The 18400-nt window shown below is 45.9% G+C and overlaps 1 protein-coding gene across 1 annotated transcript in view; it reads left to right on the forward strand.

The window, feature by feature from the left end:
- The window catches only part of CUZD1 (CUB and zona pellucida like domains 1), an 81938-nt gene that overhangs the window by 32410 nt on the left and 31128 nt on the right, over positions 1–18400 (forward strand). The window lies entirely within an intron of this gene.

Consider the following 18400-nt stretch of genomic DNA (forward strand, 5'->3'; position numbering starts at 1 on the left):
GCAGATATAGACGCCGACATGACTCCAGTGTCGACGGTGAAGAGACAAATGTGACTTCCAGTAGGGCCACACGTTACATGATTGAGGCAATGAAAAATGTTTACACATTTCGGATAATACGAGTACAGGTTGAGTATCCCATATCCAAATATTCCGAAATACGGAATATTCCGAAATACGACTTTTTTGAGTGAGAGTGAGATAGTGAAACCTTTGTTTTTTGATGGCTCAATGTACGCAAACTTTGATTAATACACAAAGTTATTACAAATATTGTATTAAATGACCTTCAGGCTGTGTGTATAAGGTGTATATGAAACATAAATGAATTGTGTAAATGTAGACACACTTTGTTTAATGCACAAAGTTATAAAAAATATTGGCTAAAATTACCTTCAGGCTGTGTGTATAAGGTGTATATGTAACATAAATGCATTCTGTGCTTAGATTTAGGTCCCTTCACCATGATATCTCATTATGGTATGCAATTATTCCAAAATACGGAAAAATCCCATATCCAAAATACCTCTGGTCCCAAGCAATTTGGATAAGGGAGACTCAACCTGTACCACCAAGAAGGGGTATTATGTTCGGTGAGGAAAAACTACATGTAGTTTTCCGGAATCTGAGAAATTAAATGAGGTGTGTGATGATGCGTGGGTTTCCCCCGATAACAACTGTTAAAAATGTTATTGGCATTATATCCTTTCCCGCCAGAGGTTAGGGTGCGTTGGGAAACACCCCTTAGGGTGGATAAAGCGCTCACACGCTGGTAAGAACAAGGGCTCTACCCTTGTAATAACTAGGTAAGTATTCAGGTAAGTGCTTATGACATCTCTTTTCCCTTAGGACTCTCCGGTTCTTGATTCTTAACTGAGAGGTGAGTACAGGAGCTTCCACATAATGAACTACTTATATAGCTCTAAATACCAGTTTATTTAGCATACAGATTGCAATAGTGAACTATGTGAAAGTTGAATAAACACTAACTTGTAAAAGAACAGTTACAGTACCATACATCAATTTTTAAATTGTAACAATGTATTTCACACTAAGGTCATTTATTAAACTGCTTCCAGTTTCTCAATGAGCGAATACCTGAATTTAGACATTTAAACATATACAGTAGGCTATATGTGACCATAAATGCAATCTTACGTAACCCCCTTGAGGGTATATGAAACAGTATTACTTTATGCATATACTTTAACTTTACATCGATACGATTCTATTAGTGTCTACGATTACCCCAAGACTGTCCACACAATACAGTTCGGTTGAGTACTACTTTGCCAGTGTCATTTAGAATACCCGTGTGATAAATGAAGAAACTGTTGGGGCTTTTCCAAATAAATCCAGTTTAAGTTATTGCTTATTAACACTTTAGTTCCTTCCTTTTAAGTCATTGTAATATACAATAGGATCATTTCTTATTCCAGACAGACTAGGATAGGATTGACAAATGTAGATAATGGTACGCTGGGGCTGTGGCTATCCAAGATGCTTCCACGGGACAAAGTAAGTCTGTATTGCTAATGCTGACTTTAACTGAGATGGGTAGTCTTAATGTCAGACTCTCTTCTCCCTTTCTCTTGCCTACTGTTGGTACCAAATTAATTATCCAAGAGATTATGGCACAGTACACTGATTTATCAAATCACTGCTGTTATAGCTGAATTATCACAGGCAAAGGGTTCCTGACAGAAATGCAGAAAGCTGTAGACTGAGAGTATGTCATAGGCTCGCTATGAAGTCTGTCTGCCGCAGCTCTCCCTGCGTTTTCCCTGCGCTGTTATATGAGATGGGTTTGCTATAGCATTTTATACACTGCAGTGTTAACTTTAGCTGATTTACAGTCAATGTAATAAGTGCACTTATTTATACTCTGGTGTTTGAAGGTGACTTGCTGGGGAAAATAAGAATTTACTTACCGATAATTCTATTTCTCGGAGTCCGTAGTGGATGCTGGGGTTCCTGAAAGGACCATGGAATAGCGGCTCCGCAGGAGACAGGGCACAAAAAGTAAAGCTTTAGGATCAGGTGGTGTGCACTGGCTCCTCCCCCTATGACCCTCCTCCAAGCCTCAGTTAGGATACTGTGCCCGGACGAGCGTACACAATAAGGAAGGATTTTGAATCCCGGGTAAGACTCATACTAGCCACACCAATCACACTGTACAACCTGTGATCTGAACCCAGTTAACAGTATGATAACAGCGGAGCCTCTGAAAAGATGGCTCACAACAATAATAACCCGATTTTTGTAACTATGTACAAGTATTGCAGATAATCCGCACTTGGGATGGGCGCCCAGCATCCACTACGGACTCCGAGAAATAGAATTATCGGTAAGTAAATTCTTATTTTCTCTATCGTCCTAGTGGATGCTGGGGTTCCTGAAAGGACCATGGGGATTATACCAAAGCTCCCAAACGGGCGGGAGAGTGCGGATGACTCTGCAGCACCAAATGAGAGAACTCCAGGTCCTCCTTAGCCAGGGTATCAAATTTGTAGGATTTTACAAACGTGTTTGCCCCTGACTAAATAGCCGCTCGGCAAAGTTGTAAAGCCGAGACCCCTCGGGCAGCCGCCCAAGATGAGCCCACCTTCCTTGTGGAATGGGCATTTACATATTTTGGCTGTGGCAGGCCTGCCACAAAATGTGCAAGCTGAATTGTATTACACATCCAACTAGCAATAGTCTGCTTAGAAGCAAGAGCACCCAGTTTGTTGGGTGCATACAGTATAACAGCAAGTCAGTTTTCCTGACTCCAGCCGTCCTGGAACCTATATTTTCAGGGCCCTGACAACATCTAGCAACTTGGAGTCCTCCAAGTCCCTAGTAGGTGCAAGGCACCACAATAAGCTGGTTCAGGTGAAACACTGACACCACCTTAGGGAGAGAACTGGGGACGAGTCCGCAGCTCTGCCCTGTCCAAATGGACAAACAGATATGGGCTTTTTTGAGAAAAAAACCACCAATTTGACACTCGCCTGGTCCAGGCCAGGTCCAAGAGCATGATCACTTTTCATGTGAGATGCTTCAAATCCACAGATTTGACTGGTTTTAAACCAATGTGATTTGAGGAATCCCAGAACTACGTTGAGATCCCACAGTGCCACTGGAGGCACAAAAGGGGGTTGTATATGCAATACTCCCTTGACAAACTTCTGGACTTCAGGAACTGAAGCCAATTCTTTCTGGAAGAAAAATCGACAGGGCCGAAATTTGAACCTTAATGGACCCCAATTTGAGGCCCATAGACACTCCTGTTTGCAGGAAATACAGGAATCGACCGAGTTGAAATTTCTTCGTGGGGCCTTTCTGGCCTCGCACCACGCAACATATTTTTTTTTTTTTTTTACATGTGGTGATAATGTTGTGCGGTCACTTCCTTTCTGGCTTTGACCAGGGTAGGAATGACCTCTTCCGGAATGCCTTTTTCCCTTAGGATCCGGCGTTCCACCGCCATGCCGTCAAACGCAGCTGCGGTAAGTCTTGGAACAGACATGGTACTTGCTGAAACAAGTCCCTTCTTAGCGGCAGAGGCCATAAGTCCTCTGTGAGCATCTCTTGAAGTTCCGGGTACCAAGTCCTTCTTGGCCAATCCGGAGCCATGAGTATAGTTCTTACTCCTCTACGTCTTATAATTCTCAGTACCTTAGGTATGATAAGCAGAGGATGGAACACATACACCGACTGGTACACCCACGGTGTTACCAGAACGTCCACAGCTATTGCCTGAGGGTCTCTTAACCTGGCGCAATACCTGTCCCGTTTTTTGTTCAGACGGGACGCCATCATGTCCACCTTTGGTATTTCCCAACGGTTTACAATCATGTGGAAAACTTCCCGATGAAGTTTCCACTCTGCCGGGTGGAGGTCGTGCCTGCTGAGGAAGTCTGCTTCCCAGTTTCCATTCCCGGAATGAAACACTGCTGACAGTGCTATCACATAATTTTCCGCCCAGCGAAAAGTCCTTGCAGTTTTTGCCATTGCCCTCCTGCTTCTTGTGCCGCCCTGTCTATTTACGTGGGCGACTGCCGTGATGTTTTTCCCACTGGATCAATACCGGCTGACCTTGAAGCAGAGGTCTTGCTAAGCTTAGAGCATTATAAATTTAGCCTTAGCTCCAGTATATTTATGTGGAGAAAAGTCTCCAGACTTGATCACACTCCCTGGAAAAATTTTTTTTTTTTTTTTTTTTTTTTCCTTGTGTGACTGCTCCCCAGCCTCTCGGGCTGGCCTCCGTGGTCACCAGCATCCAATCCTGAATGCCGAATCTGCGGCCCTCTAGAAGATGAGCACTCTGTAACCACCACAGGAGAGACACCCTTGTCCTTGGATATAGGGTTATCCGCTGATGCATCTGAAGATGCGATCCGGACCATTTGTCCAGCAGATCCCACTGAAAAGTTCTTGCGTGAAATCTGCCGAATGGAATTGCTTCGTAGGAAGTCACCATTTTTACCAGGACCCTTGTGCAATGATGCACTGATTTTAGGAGATTCCTGACTAGCTCGGATAACTCCCTGGCTTTCTCCTCCGGGAGAAAAACCTTTTTCTGGACTGTGTCCAGAATCATCCCTAAGCACAGGAGACTTGTCGTCGGGATCAGCTGCGATTTTGGAATATTTAGAATCCACCCGTGCTGTTGTAGCAGTATCCGAGATAGTGCTACTCCGACCTCCAACTGTTCCCTGGACTTTGCCCTTATCAGGAGATCGTCCAAGTAAGGGATAATTAAGACGCCTTTTCTTCGAAGAAGAATCATCATTTCGGCCATTACCTTGGTAAAGACCCGGGGTGCCGTGGACAATCCAAACGGCAGCGTCTGAAACTGATAGTGACAGTTCTGTACCACGAACCTGAGGTACCCTTAGTGAGAAGGGCAAATTTGGGACATGGAGGTAAGCATCCCTGATGTCTCGGGACACCATATAGTCCCCTTCTTCCTGGTTCGTTATCACTGCTCTGAGTGACTCCATCTTGATTTGAACCTTTGTAAGTGTTCAAAATTTTTTTAGATTTAGAATAGGTCTCACCTAGCCTTCTGGCTTCAGTACCACAATATAGTGTGGAATAATACCCCTTTTCTTGTTGTAGGAGGGGTAATTTAATTATCACCTGCTGGGAATACAGCTTGTGAATTGTTTCCCATACTGCCTCCTTGTCGGAGGGAGACCTTGGTAAAGCAGACTTCAGGAGCCTGCGAAGGGGAAACGTCTCGACATTCCAATCTGTACCCCTGGGATACTACTTGTAGGATCCAGGGGTCCTGTACGGTCTCAGCGTCATGCTGAGAGCTTGTCAGAAGCGGTGCTTCTGTTCCTGGGAATGGGCTGCCTGCTGCAGTCTTCTTCCCTTTCCTCTATCCCTGGGCAGATATGACTCTTATAGGGACGAAAGGACTGAGGCTGAAAAGACGGTGTCTTTTTCTGCAGAGATGTGACTTAGGGTAAAAACGGTGGATTTTCCAGCAGTTGCCGTGGCCACCAGGTCCGATGGACCGACCCCAAATAACTCCTCTTCCTTTATACGGCAATACACCTTTGTGCCGTTTGGAATCTTAAATGCTCTATAGTCAATAAAATACTGTCCCTGTCAAGGGTATCAATATTTTTAGTCAGGGAATCCGACCAAGCCACCCCAGCTCTGCACATCCAGGCTGAGGCGATCGCTGGTCGCAGTATAACACCAGTATGTGTGTATATACTTTTTATGATATTTTCCAGCCTCCTGTCAGCTGGCTCCTTGAGGACGGCCCTATCTATAGACGGTACCGCCACTTGTTTTGATAAGCGTGTGAGCGCCATATCCACCCTAAGGGGTGTTTCCCAACGCGCCCTAACTTCTGGCGGGAAAGGGTATACCGCCAATAATTTTCTATCGGGGGGAACCCACGCATCATCACACACTTCATTTAATTTATCTGATTCAGGAAAAACTACGGTAGTTTTTTCACATCCCACATAATACCCTCCTTTGTGGTACTTGTAGTATCAGAAATATGTAACACCTCCTTCATTGCCCTTAACGTGTGGCCCTAATAAGGAATACGTTTGTTTATTCACCGTCGACACTGGATTCAGTGTCCGTGTCTGTGTCTGTGTCGACCGACTAAAATAAACGGGCGTTTTTAAAACCCCTGACGGTGTTTTTGAGACGTCTGGACCGGTACTAATTGTTTGTCGGCCGTCTCATGTCGTCAACCGACCTTGCAGCGTGTTGACATTATCACGTAATTCCCTAAATAAGCCATCCATTCCGGTGTCGACTCCCTAGAGAGTGACATCACCATTACAGGCAATTGCTCCGCCTCCTCACCAACATCGTCCTCATACATGTCGACACACACGTACCGACACACAGCACACACACAGGGAATGCTCTGATAGAGGACAGGACCCACTAGCCCTTTGGAGAGACAGAGGGAGAGTTTGCCAGCACACACCAAAAACGCTATAATTATATAGGGACAACCTTATATAAGTGTTTTCCCTTATAGCATCTTTTTTATATATTTCTAACGCCAAATTAGTGCCCCCCCTCTCTGTTTTAACCCTGTTTCTGTAGTGCAGTGCAGGGGAGAGCCTGGGAGCCTTCCCTCCAGCCTTTCTGTGAGGGAAAATGGCGCTGTGTGCTGAGGAGATAGGCCCCGCCCCTTTTTCGGCGGCCTCGTCTCCCGCTCTTTAACGGATTCTGGCAGGGGTTAAATATCTCCATATAGCCCCCGGAGGCTATATGTGAGGTATTTTTTGCCAAAAATAGGTTTACATTTGCCTCCCAGGGCGCCCCCCTCCCAGCGCCCTGCACCCTCAGTGACTGCCGTGTGAAGTGTGCTGAGAGGAAATGGCGCACAGCTGCAGTGCTGTGCGCTACCTTAAGAAGACTGAGGAGTCTTCTGCCGCCGATTCTGGACCTCTTCTCGTTTCAGCATCTGCAAGGGGGCCGGCGGCGAGGCTCCGGTGACCATCCAGGCTGTACCTGTGATCGTCCCTCTGGAGCTAATGTCCAGTAGCCAAAGAAGCCAATCCATCCTGCACGCAGGTGAGTTCACTTCTTCTCCCCTAAGTCCCTCGTTGCAGTGATCCTGTTGCCAGCAGGACTCACTGTAAAATAAAAAACCTAAGCTAAACTTTTCTAAGCAGCTCTTTAGGAGAGCCACCTAGATTGCACCCTTCTCGGCCGGGCACAAAAATCTAACTGAGGCTTGGAGGAGGGTCATAGGGGGAGGAGCCAGTGCACACCACCTGATCCTAAAGCTTTACTTTTTGTGCCCTGTCTCCTGCGGAGCCGCTATTCCATGGTCCTTTCAGGAACCCCAGCATCCACTAGGACGATAGAGAAAATAGTGTTTTTACACTGCGGTATAGCGTTAACGATGCTTTCAATATACCTCTCCAGTTGTCTCGGCTGTAACTGACCTCCTGCAGCCTTATATGGCGAGTGGCTCCGCCTCACAATCTGCCTCTCTCAGTCTCTCAGCCTGCAGCTATCAAACTGGAGCAGGCCATTCCTCCGTACTGGACCTCGGTCGATGGGCTCTACATCTACTTGCCCTCTGGGGCGGATCAGTGACCCCTTACGCCCGACGTCACCAGGACTCCTGAGAGGGTCACAGCTCAAACTCTGCTCTCACTCACTTGCGCTGCCAGCTGTCTCCTCACAGCACAGTCAGTCTCCCACAGCGTTTTCCTCAGGGCCCCTCTGCCCAACTGCCGCTCACTTTTCAACTGTCACTTGCTGTACCACCTGACACTGGTCATGTGATATACATCTGACCCTCTGAGCAGCTGCAGAGGCTGCTGGGAAATGCTATCAGTCTCCACAATTGCATACTGTATATAATTTATGTGCTGTAGCGTAAGGAACAATGTCAGAAAGGATAACTCACATAGTGGGGTATTACACCCTCTCCTGAGATGGCCGCCCTTAAGGATCCTGCTGATAGAAAGCAGGAGGATATCCTAAAATGTATTACACACATACTGGTGTTATACTGCGACCAGCAATCGCCTCAGCCTGGATGTGCAGTGCTGGGTTGGCGTGGTCGGATTCCCTGACTGAAAATATTGATACCCTAGATAGGGACAGTATATTATTGCCTATAGAGCATTTAAAAGATGCATTTATATATATGCGTGATGCACAGCGGAATATTTGCCGACTGGCATCAAGTCTAAGTGCGTTGTCCATTTCTACCAGTAGAGGGTTATGGACACGTCAGTGGTCAGGTGATGCGTATTCCAAACGGCATTTGGAAGTATTGCCTTATTAAGGGGAGGAGTTATTTGGGGTCGGTCTTTCAGACCTGGTGACCACGGCAACAGCTGGGAAATCCACGTTTGTACCCCAGGTCGCCTCTCAACATGAGAAGACGCCGTATTATCAGGCGCAGTCTTTTCGTGGACAAGCGGGCAAAAGGTTCCTCTTTTCTGCCCCGTGACAGAGGGAGAGGAAAAAGGCTGCAGAAATCAGCCAGTTCCCAGGAACAGAAACCCTCTCCCGCCTCTGCCAAGCCCTCAGTATGACGCTGGGGCTTTACAAGCAGAATCAGGCACGGTGGGGGGCCCGTCTCAATGAATTTCAGCGCGCAGTGGGCTCACTCGCAAGTAGACCCCTGGATCCTTCAGGTGATACTCAGGGGTACAAATTAGAATTCGAGACGTCTCCCCCTCGCCGTTTCCTAAAGTCGGCTTTACCGATGTCTCCTTCTGACAGGGAGATAGTTTTGGAAGCCATTCACAAGCTGTATTCCCAGCAGGTGATAATCAAGGTACCCCTCCTGCAACAGGGAACGGGGTATTATTCCACACTGTTGTGGTACCAAAGCCGGACGGCTTGGTGAGACCGATTATAAATCTAAAATCTTTGAACACTTACATACAGAGGTTCAAATTCAAGATTGAGTCACTCAGAGCAGTGATTGCGAACCTGGAAGAAGGGGACTACATGATGTCTCGGGACATCAAGGATGCTTACCTTCATGTAAAAAATTTACCCTTCTCATCAAGGGTACCTCAGGTTTATGGTACAGAACTGTCACTATCAGTTCAGACGCTGCCGTATGGATGGTCCACGGCACCCCGGGTCTTTACCAAGGTAATGGCCGAAATGATGATATTCCTTCGAAGGAAGGGAATTTTAGTTATCCCTTACTTGGACGATTCCCTGATAAGGGTAAGATCCAGGGAACAGTTGGAGGTCGGTGTAGCACTATCTCAGGTAGTGTTGCGGCAGCACGATTGGATTCTCAATATTCCAAAATCGCTGCTGGTTCCGACGACTTGTCTTCTGTTCCTAGGGATGATCCTGGACACAGTCCAGAAAAAGGTGTTTCTCCCGGAGGAGAAAGCCAGGGAGTTATCCGAGCTAGTCAGGAACCTCCTAAAACCGAGCCAAGTCTCAGTGCATCAATGCACAAGGGTTCTGGGTATAATGGTGGCTTCCTACGAAGCAATCCCATTTGGCAGATTCCACGCAAGAACTTTCCAGTGGGACCTGCTGGACAAATGTATCGGGTCGCATCTTCAGATGCATCAGCGGATAACCCTGTCACCAAGGACAAGGGTGTCCCTCCTGTGGTGGTTGCAGAGTGCTCATCTTCTAGAGGGCCGCAGATTCAGCATTCAGGACTGGGTCCTGGTGACCACGGATGCCAGCCTGCGAGGCTGGGGAGCAGTCACACAGGGAAGGAATATCCAGGGCTTATAGTCTAGCCTGGAGACATCACTTCACATAAATATCCTGAAGCTAAGGGCCATTTACAATGCTCTAAGCTTAGCAAGACCTCTGCTTCAAGGTCAGCCGGTGTTGATCCAGTCGGACAACATCACGGCAGTCACCCACATAAACAAACAGGGTGGCACAAGAAGCAGGAGGGCAATGGCAGAAGCTGCAAGGATTCTTCGCTGGGCGGAAAACCATGTGATAGCACTGTCAGCAGTATTCATTCCGGGAGTGGACAACTGGGAAGCAGACTTCCTCAGCACGACCTCCACCCGGGAGAGAGGGGACTTCACCCAGAAGTCTTCCACATGATTATAAACCGTTGGGAAAAACTCGACAGGTATTGCGCCAGGTCAAGGGACCCTCAGGCAATAGCTGTAGACGCTCTGGTAACACCGTGGGTGTACCAGTCAGTGTATGTGTTCCCTCCTCTGCCTCTCATACCCAAGGTACTGAGATTGATAAAATGGAGAGGAGTAAGCACAGAATCCTCTGCATATCTCCACTGAGAAATCCTTCAGTTTAGCAGCTGCTGTACTCTGCATTGGACATTACCCAGATAAGGTACTGTGGATTACAACCTATCTTTGGCTACATCCAGCCTCTCACTTAGACATCATCCACCTCTGTTCTCTGAGCTACAAATAACTGATTTATTGCATTAATCTACTAATATCAGTATATTCAGGCTCTGAATTGCTGAAGGCTCACTGTTTAAAATCAGGATCCATTTCCAGGACATGTTATCACTTCTACCCCCACAAAAAAAAAAAAATCTACTTCAAAGGCCTCTCACACTGAGACTTTCCACACCTACACAGTAGGAATTGGCTTCTAACACCTTTTCAAAAGGCTGCCTATCCTAGGATAATTGACTAAATCAGCAGTTATTTTATTTATTACTTGCTTCAAATATACACAATAGGTTATAGCAATAACTTTGTTCATAATCCCATTATAATTTTGGATCACATACCGAATTGGGGGAAAACAAAACACAAAAAGGAAAAACAAAAAAACAAAAAACAAACACTGCTTTCTCTCCCTCTCTCATCATCATATGCAGTTCAAATTTATAGTAATCTGTCATTGATGACCAAATGTATACGTATTGCTCCAGCTTCATTCTTTCACTCCGCCCACCACGCTCTGCAGTTCCTATCACACCATCACAGGCTTCTATTCTCCAATCCCTTGGCATTTTAAAAAGAAAACACAGGCGCATTCGTGGGAAGCGAGCAGGCCGGAAATGTATTTCCCCCGGTAACCATCTAAGTCCTTTGCCCACCTGCTCACCCCCATACTCAAAGAACAATCAAATAGAAGTGATACCCAAAAGACGGCCCTGTGTTTGGAAGGACAGAACTGTCTACTCTCACTTTGTGACCCCCATACCCAGAGCTCCTGCACTTAACATAAAGAAAACTGAAGGCCCTCTGGTATGCCCAATCAGGTCAGTCCTTTGTAATGCCAGATCTATAAGAAACAAGACTGCAACAATTGCTGACCTTATTGAATCTGCAGATCTAGCCTGTATTACAGAGACCTGGCTAGATGAAAATGCAGCACCTATATTGGAGGCTGCAGTACCAACAAACTACTCTGTCATCCACAACCCAAGACTGGACCGCAGGGGTGGCGGGGTGGCTATCTGCTTCAAAAAAGAACTTAAACTTAGGGTCCACCCTATTGAAACTACTCGCTCATTTGAGTGCATTGCTGCCCGGAGTTCGACAGGATTAGGTTTCAGACTACTTCTTATTTACCGGCCACCTGGAGATGGAAAGATATTTCTACAAGAAATTGCAGACACTGTTGCTGGCCTGGTTCTGGAACATCAAAGATGGCTCATCCTCGGGGATTTCAATGCATGGGTGGATGATGAGCTCTCACGCCTTGACCAAGACCTCCTGTGCACAATGAATGGTCTGGGCTTCACACAGGTCATTCCCTCTGCCACACATAAAAGTGGTCACACTCTCGACCTCGTCTTTCAGATTGGATTAGAGGTCACTGACCTAAAAATAAACCCAGTCATCTGGTCAGACCACTACTCCCTCTGGTTCTCAGTTGCAACCCCTCAAATAAGATCTCTGCCCGTGGAGTTGACCAGGTATCGTCCAAGGAGGGGTATGACTCCCCAGGCTCTTGCAGCAAATCTGGATCTCTCTGCTATACAGGGTGCCTGTGAAGATCCCTGTTCCCTAGTCCGTTATTATAATAGGGATGTTATGGCTGCAATTGATATTATCGCCCCTGTGCGTTTAAGACCTCGTAAGCCACAACGTCAAGCTCCATGGTTCGACAACAGTGTTAGTGAGCTCAAGAAAAGGGGGCGTAGACTGGAAAGACGATGGAGGAAGACTAACCTAGTGGATGACAAAATAAAACTAATAAAACATAACGAAGAATATCAATCGACAATCACTCGTAAGAAAGCACAGTTCCTGTCAAATGAGATCACAGCAGCAAACAATAGGCCAGCTCAACTTTTCCGTACAGTGGAGATGCTTTGCAAGCCAGCATGCCTGCAGACTGATGAGACCCTCTCCCAGGCAAGATGCAACGAGTTTGCAAACTTCTTTGCAGATAAAATATCCACCATCCGGGCTGGAATCTCCACAGTGCCATCAAAGGAGTGCCAAATTACAAAGCCCGCCAATATAAGCTACCTGCCTTCATGGAACAGCTTTGATCCAGTGGATGTAAAGGACACTGCTGAAATTGCTCGGATTTTGCGTCCCACCACCTGTGATCTGGACCCAGCCTCAACCAAGCTTCTAATAGGTTGTATGGATATAATTGGTCCTGTCTTTACAAAAATTGTTCAATGCTCTTTGCAGACAGGCATTTTTCCTGGACCCCTAAAGGAAGCAATTGTTAGACCGCTTCTTAAAAAATCTAATTTAGATCCCGACTGCATGACCAACTACAGACCGGTATCAAACCTTCCTTTCCTAGGAAAGGTTATTGAGAAAGTCGTTGCAAATCAACTGGAAACCCGCCTGACAACCCATGATATTTATGATCCATTTCAATCAGGATTCAGGAGAAGACATAGCACTGAAACAGCCCTGGTGTGTGTGTTAAATGATCTTCTGATGGCAAAAGACAGAGGTGACTGTTCAATATTAATCCTTCTGGATCTCTCGGCAGCATTTGATACCGTGGACCATGGGCTTCTGATTGAGCGACTGATACATTTCTGTGGTCTGGATGGCACAGTCCTAAGATGGTTCAAATCATTTCTCACAGGCAGGTCACAGAGAGTATCATCTGGATTATACTCATCACCACCAGTGTCATTGCCATGTGGTGTCCCACAAGGTTCTATACTATCCCCCATGCTTTTTGCAGTATACATGCTCCCATTGGGCGAAATAATCAGGCGCCATGGCCTGGTCTACCACTGCTATGCAGATGATACACAACTCTACTTATCCTTTGCTCCGGGCACTGATAACCCAATAGCAACCCTTAATGGCTGTCTAGCTGAACTACAGGAGTGGATGAGCGCCAGTTGGCTGCGACTGAACCCGGATAAAACAGAGGTCCTTATGATACGACCGCAACATCAAAGGACAAGACTGCAGCATAGCCAACCAACTGGACTTACACTCGGGGATTCAGAATTACAGACCAGTGATCGTGTGCGGAATCTTGGCGTTGTCCTGGATGGTGGCTTGACACTTAAACATCAGATATCAGCCACAATCAAATCCTCATTCTTTCACCTGAGGAACATAGCCAGAATCAAGCACTTAATTCCCTCAGATGATATGCCAAAAGTCATACATGCATTTGTATCATCTCGTTTAGACTACTGTAATGCCCTCTACCTTGGTCTCCCAGCAAAAGAATTGCAGCGCTTACAGCTGGTGCAAAACACAGCTGCCAGGCTATTAACCAACCAGCCCCGTTCTAGCCACATAACACCCATCCTCTACTCCCTTCACTGGCTGCCTGTACGATGGCGAATCATCTTCAAGATTGGCTTACTGAGTTTCAAAGCATTACATGACCAAGGCCCAAGGTACCTCAAACAGCTTCTGACCCCATACTGCCCCACTCGATTACTGCGATCTGTAGATGAAGGACTTTTAGCAGTACCTAGAATCTCCCGTAATTCATCTGGGGGTCGAGCTTTTAGTCATGCGGCTCCGACTCTATGGAACTCACTTCCCCGCACAGTGCGAGAGGCCCCAACTATAGAATCCTTCAAAAGTAGACTCAAGACTTTTCTGTTTACTCAAGCATTCCCATAATTGTCCCTTTTAGTATCTTCATGCTTCTGTATTTTATGAAAATGTGCTTCATTATTTACTGTACTATATTATGCTATGTATCTGTTAAGCGCCTTGAGTCCTATGGGAGAAAGAGCGCTATATAAATAAAATTATTATTATTATTATTATTATATTCGTGGCTCCGGATTGGCCAAGAAGGAATTGGTAACCGGAACTTCAAGAGATGCTCACGGAGGATCCGTGGCCTCTACCTCTAAGAAGGGACCTGCTCCAGCATGGACCCTGTCTGTTCCAAGACTTACCGCGGCTGCGTTTGACGGCATGGCGGTTGAACGCCGGATCCTGAAGGAAAAAAGGCATTCCGGATGAAGTCATCCCTATCCTGATCAAAGCCAGGAAGGATGTAACCGCAAAACATTATCACCGCATTTGGCGAAAATATGTTGCGTGGTGCGAGGCCAGTAAGGCCCGACGGAGGAAATTCAACTGGGTCGATTCCTACATTTCCTGCAAACAGGAGTGTCTATGGGCCTGAAATTGGGGTCCATTAAGGTTCAAATTTCGGCCCTGTCAATTTTCTTCCAAAAAGAACTAGCTTCAGTCCCTGAAGTTCAGACGTTTGTAAAGGGGTACTGCATATACAGCCTCCTTTTGTGCCTCCAGTGGCACTTTGGGATCTCAATGTAGGTTTTGGGTTCCAAAAGTCACATTGGGTTGAACCACTTAAATCTGTGGAGTTAAAATATCTCACATGGAAAGTGGTCATGCTGTTGGCCCTGGCCGGGGCCAGGCGCGTGTCAGAATTGGCGGCTTTATCCTGTAAAAGCCCTTATCTGATTTTCCATTCGGACAGGGGGAATTGAGGACTCGTCCTCAGTTTCTCCCTAAGGTGGTTTCAGCGTTTCACCTGAACCAACCTATTGTGGTGCCTGCGGCTACTAGGGACTTGGAGGACTCCAAGTTGCTAGATGTTGTCAGGGCTCTGAAAATATATGTTTCCAGGATGGCTGGAGTCAGGAAAACTGACTCGCTGTTTATCCTGTATGCACCCAACAAGCTGGGTGCTCCTGCTTCTAAGCAGACTTTTGCTCGTTGGATTTGTAGTACAATTCAGCTTGCACATTCTGTGGCAGGCCTGCCACAGCCAAAAAATCTGTAAATGCCCACTCCACAAGGAAGGTGGGCTCATCTTGGGCGGCTGCCCGAGGGGTCTCGGCTTTACAACTTTGCCGAGCAGCTACTTGGTCAGGAGCAAATACGTTTGTAAAATTCTACAAAATTGATACCCTGGCTGAGGAGGACCTGGAGTTTCTCTCAATTGGTGCTGCAGAGTCATCCGCACTCTCCCGCCCGTTTGGGAGCTTTGGTATAATCCCCATGGTCCTTACGGAGTCCCCAGCATCCACTTAGGACGTTAGAGAAAATAAGAATTTACTTACCGATAATTCTATTTCTCGTAGTCCGTAGTGGATGCTGGGCGCCCATCCCAAGTGCGGATTGTCTGCAATACTGGTACATAGTTATTGTTACCAAAAAATCGGGTTATTGCTGTAGTGAGCCATCTTTTCTAGAGGCTCCTCTGTTATCATGCTGTTAACTGGGTTCAGATCACAGGTTATACGGTGTGATTGGTGTGGCTGGTATGAGTCTTACCCGGGATTCAAGATCCTTTCCTATTGTGTACGCTCGTCCGGGCACAGTATCCTAACTGAGGCTTGGAGGAGGGTCATGGGGGGAGGAGCCAGTGCACACCAGATAGTCCTAAAGCTTTCTTTAGATGTGCCCAGTCTCCTGCGGAGCCGCTAATCCCCATGGTCCTTACGGAGTCCCCAGCATCCACTACGGACTACGAGAAATAGAATTATCGGTAAGTAAATTCTTATTTTTTTTTTACTTTTTCATACTTTACGATCCACGTGGACTACAATTGGGAACGGTAACCTGTGCTGAGTGCAGCTGAGCGAGCCATATGAGGGGACACGGTGCACTAATTGGGGTTCCCGGTCACTGTACGGAGAAAACAACACCAAAAAAATGAAAAAACGCACGTCAACCTTCTGTCATGTCGACCTAGTACATGTCGACATAGAAACCATGTTGACCTACTTACTGTTGACCAATAGTGGTCGACCTAGACACTGTCAACCTAAGTGTAGTCGACCTTGCATACCACACCCAATCCAACATACAAAATTACACACAAAAATAAATAAAATAAAAATGTGTCAACCTTTGTGTGTCGACCATTTTCATGTCGATCTTTTGTGCCTGACGACCGTACCCACTGTCTACCTTTTACCGGTTGACCTTTTGACCATGTCAACCTTTTGACCCTGTTGACATAATGCATATCGATCATATGGATGTCAACCTAATGACTGTCTATCTAGTTACTGTGGGGCAGATGTATTAACCTGGAAAAGGCATAAGGAAGTGATAAACCAATGATAAATGCAAGGGGATAAACGCACCAGCCAATCAGCTTCAATATGTAAATTAACAGTTAGGATCTGATTGGCTGGTGCCTTTATCACCTTGCACATATCACTGGTTTATCAATTCCTTATGCCTTCTCCAGGTTAATACGCCTGCCCCTGTATATCTGTATATCTTATACCACACCCAAGCTAGTGGAGATACATTATGACCACAGGAAAGAGCTACTTGTCTAGTGACTCACTGGCTGGTTGCTGGGGGTTTACAGCAGATTTGACAGTTTCACCAGTGAATTATTACTGTTGTATTACATTTCATACTGTACATTGCAGTAAACTATAGCAACCAATGAAACACTTGCTTTTATTATTTAATTTGTACAATATATATAAAGGCTAACTGCTGATTGACTGCTGTGATCCAGTGCACATTTTGCACCTAAGGCCCTCATTCCGAGTTGATCACTCGCTAGCTACTTTTTGCAGCCGTGTAAATGCATAGTCGCCGCCCACGGGGGAGTGTATTTTCGCATTGCAAGTGTGCGATCGCATGTGCAGCCGAGCGGGCCGAAAAAGTTTCTGAGTAGGTCTGAACTTACTCAGCCCTTGCGATCACTTCAGCCTGTCCGGTCCCGGAATTGACGTCAGATACCCGCCCTGCAAACGCCTGGACAAGCCTGCGTTTTCCCTGCCACTCCCAGAAAACGGTCAGTTGACACCCATAACCGCCCTCTTCCTGTCAATCTCCTTGCGAACGGCTGTGCGAATGGAATCGTCGCTAGAAGCAACAATGCTGTTTGTACCCGTACGATGTGCCTGCGCATTGCGGTGCATATGCATGCGCAGTAGTAACCTGATCGCTGCGCTGCGAAAATCGGCAGCGTGCGATCAACTCGGAATGAGGCCATAAGTGCAATGTTAACAAATGAGAATCACAGAGCACAGTACAGTAAATGGTGCTTCCGAAAAATGCATCTTCTTGAATAGGAGCTGCTTATTTTCAGTCTACACCAAACTTCACAGATGCAGACCTAGCACAGAAATAAGAAGAAAGCCTTTTCTAAAAATGTTGCACTTTGTTACATAGTGGTGTATAAATCATGTAGGAATTAGGGATAGTGAAAATTAATCTTTTAACTCGCTGCGATTATACTCGGATTACACCTAAATAGTAATTGTATATTTAGTACCAGATATTTTTTAATACTGTCAGTATATATAAGTGTTACCAATATGTATTTTGAATGTTACAGTGGGAATAAATTCATTAAAGCTGTGCTAAGATATATAGGGGGAATGTAATTCCCTTGAGAAGCAGGAAGTGCAAAACTTTGTGACAGTTCTCCCGTTGTTGTTTTTTTTTTTGTTTTTTTTAAAGCGGCAATCATTTACACGGCAAAACCAAATTGAATTTTTTAAAGCATCAGTCATTGCTGTTTTAAAAAAAATCAGTTTGGTTTTGCTGTGTAAATGATTGGCGCTTTTAAAAAAACAGGAGAGCTTTCACAAAGTCTCGTACTGCTTTTAACAGGGTATTACATTCCACCCATAATGTTTTTTTAAGACTTTATTTGTCAGGGGGTAAAATAAAAATAGAAATACCAGACTTACAGAAAGAAACAAATAGAATAAAACATCCATATAGCAAAAGAGAAAAGAAACAATAAGATATACAATGTTTTATTATGTTAATTAATATATTGGCCAGGATGTAATGAAGTCAGAGTACGGCGGCCGTGTGAGAGGCCGGCCAAACTCAGACTTTTTTTTTTGTAAAAGGGGCAATCATGTACAAGGCTAAACCATGTCTTGTACATAGGGTGGCCAATCCCGGGCCATTTTTTCAATCCCGGGTATCGGGATAGAAAAATGGTCAATCCCGGGATTACCGCAATAACCGGGATTGGCTATTTTACTTTGTCCTGCCGTCCCCCACGCCCCGCCTCGCCTCTTCAGACGGGAAACTTCCTTCAGATGTGGTGACTG

The sequence above is a fragment of the Pseudophryne corroboree genome, chromosome 3, assembly GCF_028390025.1.
Source record: "Pseudophryne corroboree isolate aPseCor3 chromosome 3, aPseCor3.hap2, whole genome shotgun sequence".
In the NCBI taxonomy this organism is placed as follows: domain Eukaryota; kingdom Metazoa; phylum Chordata; class Amphibia; order Anura; family Myobatrachidae; genus Pseudophryne; species Pseudophryne corroboree.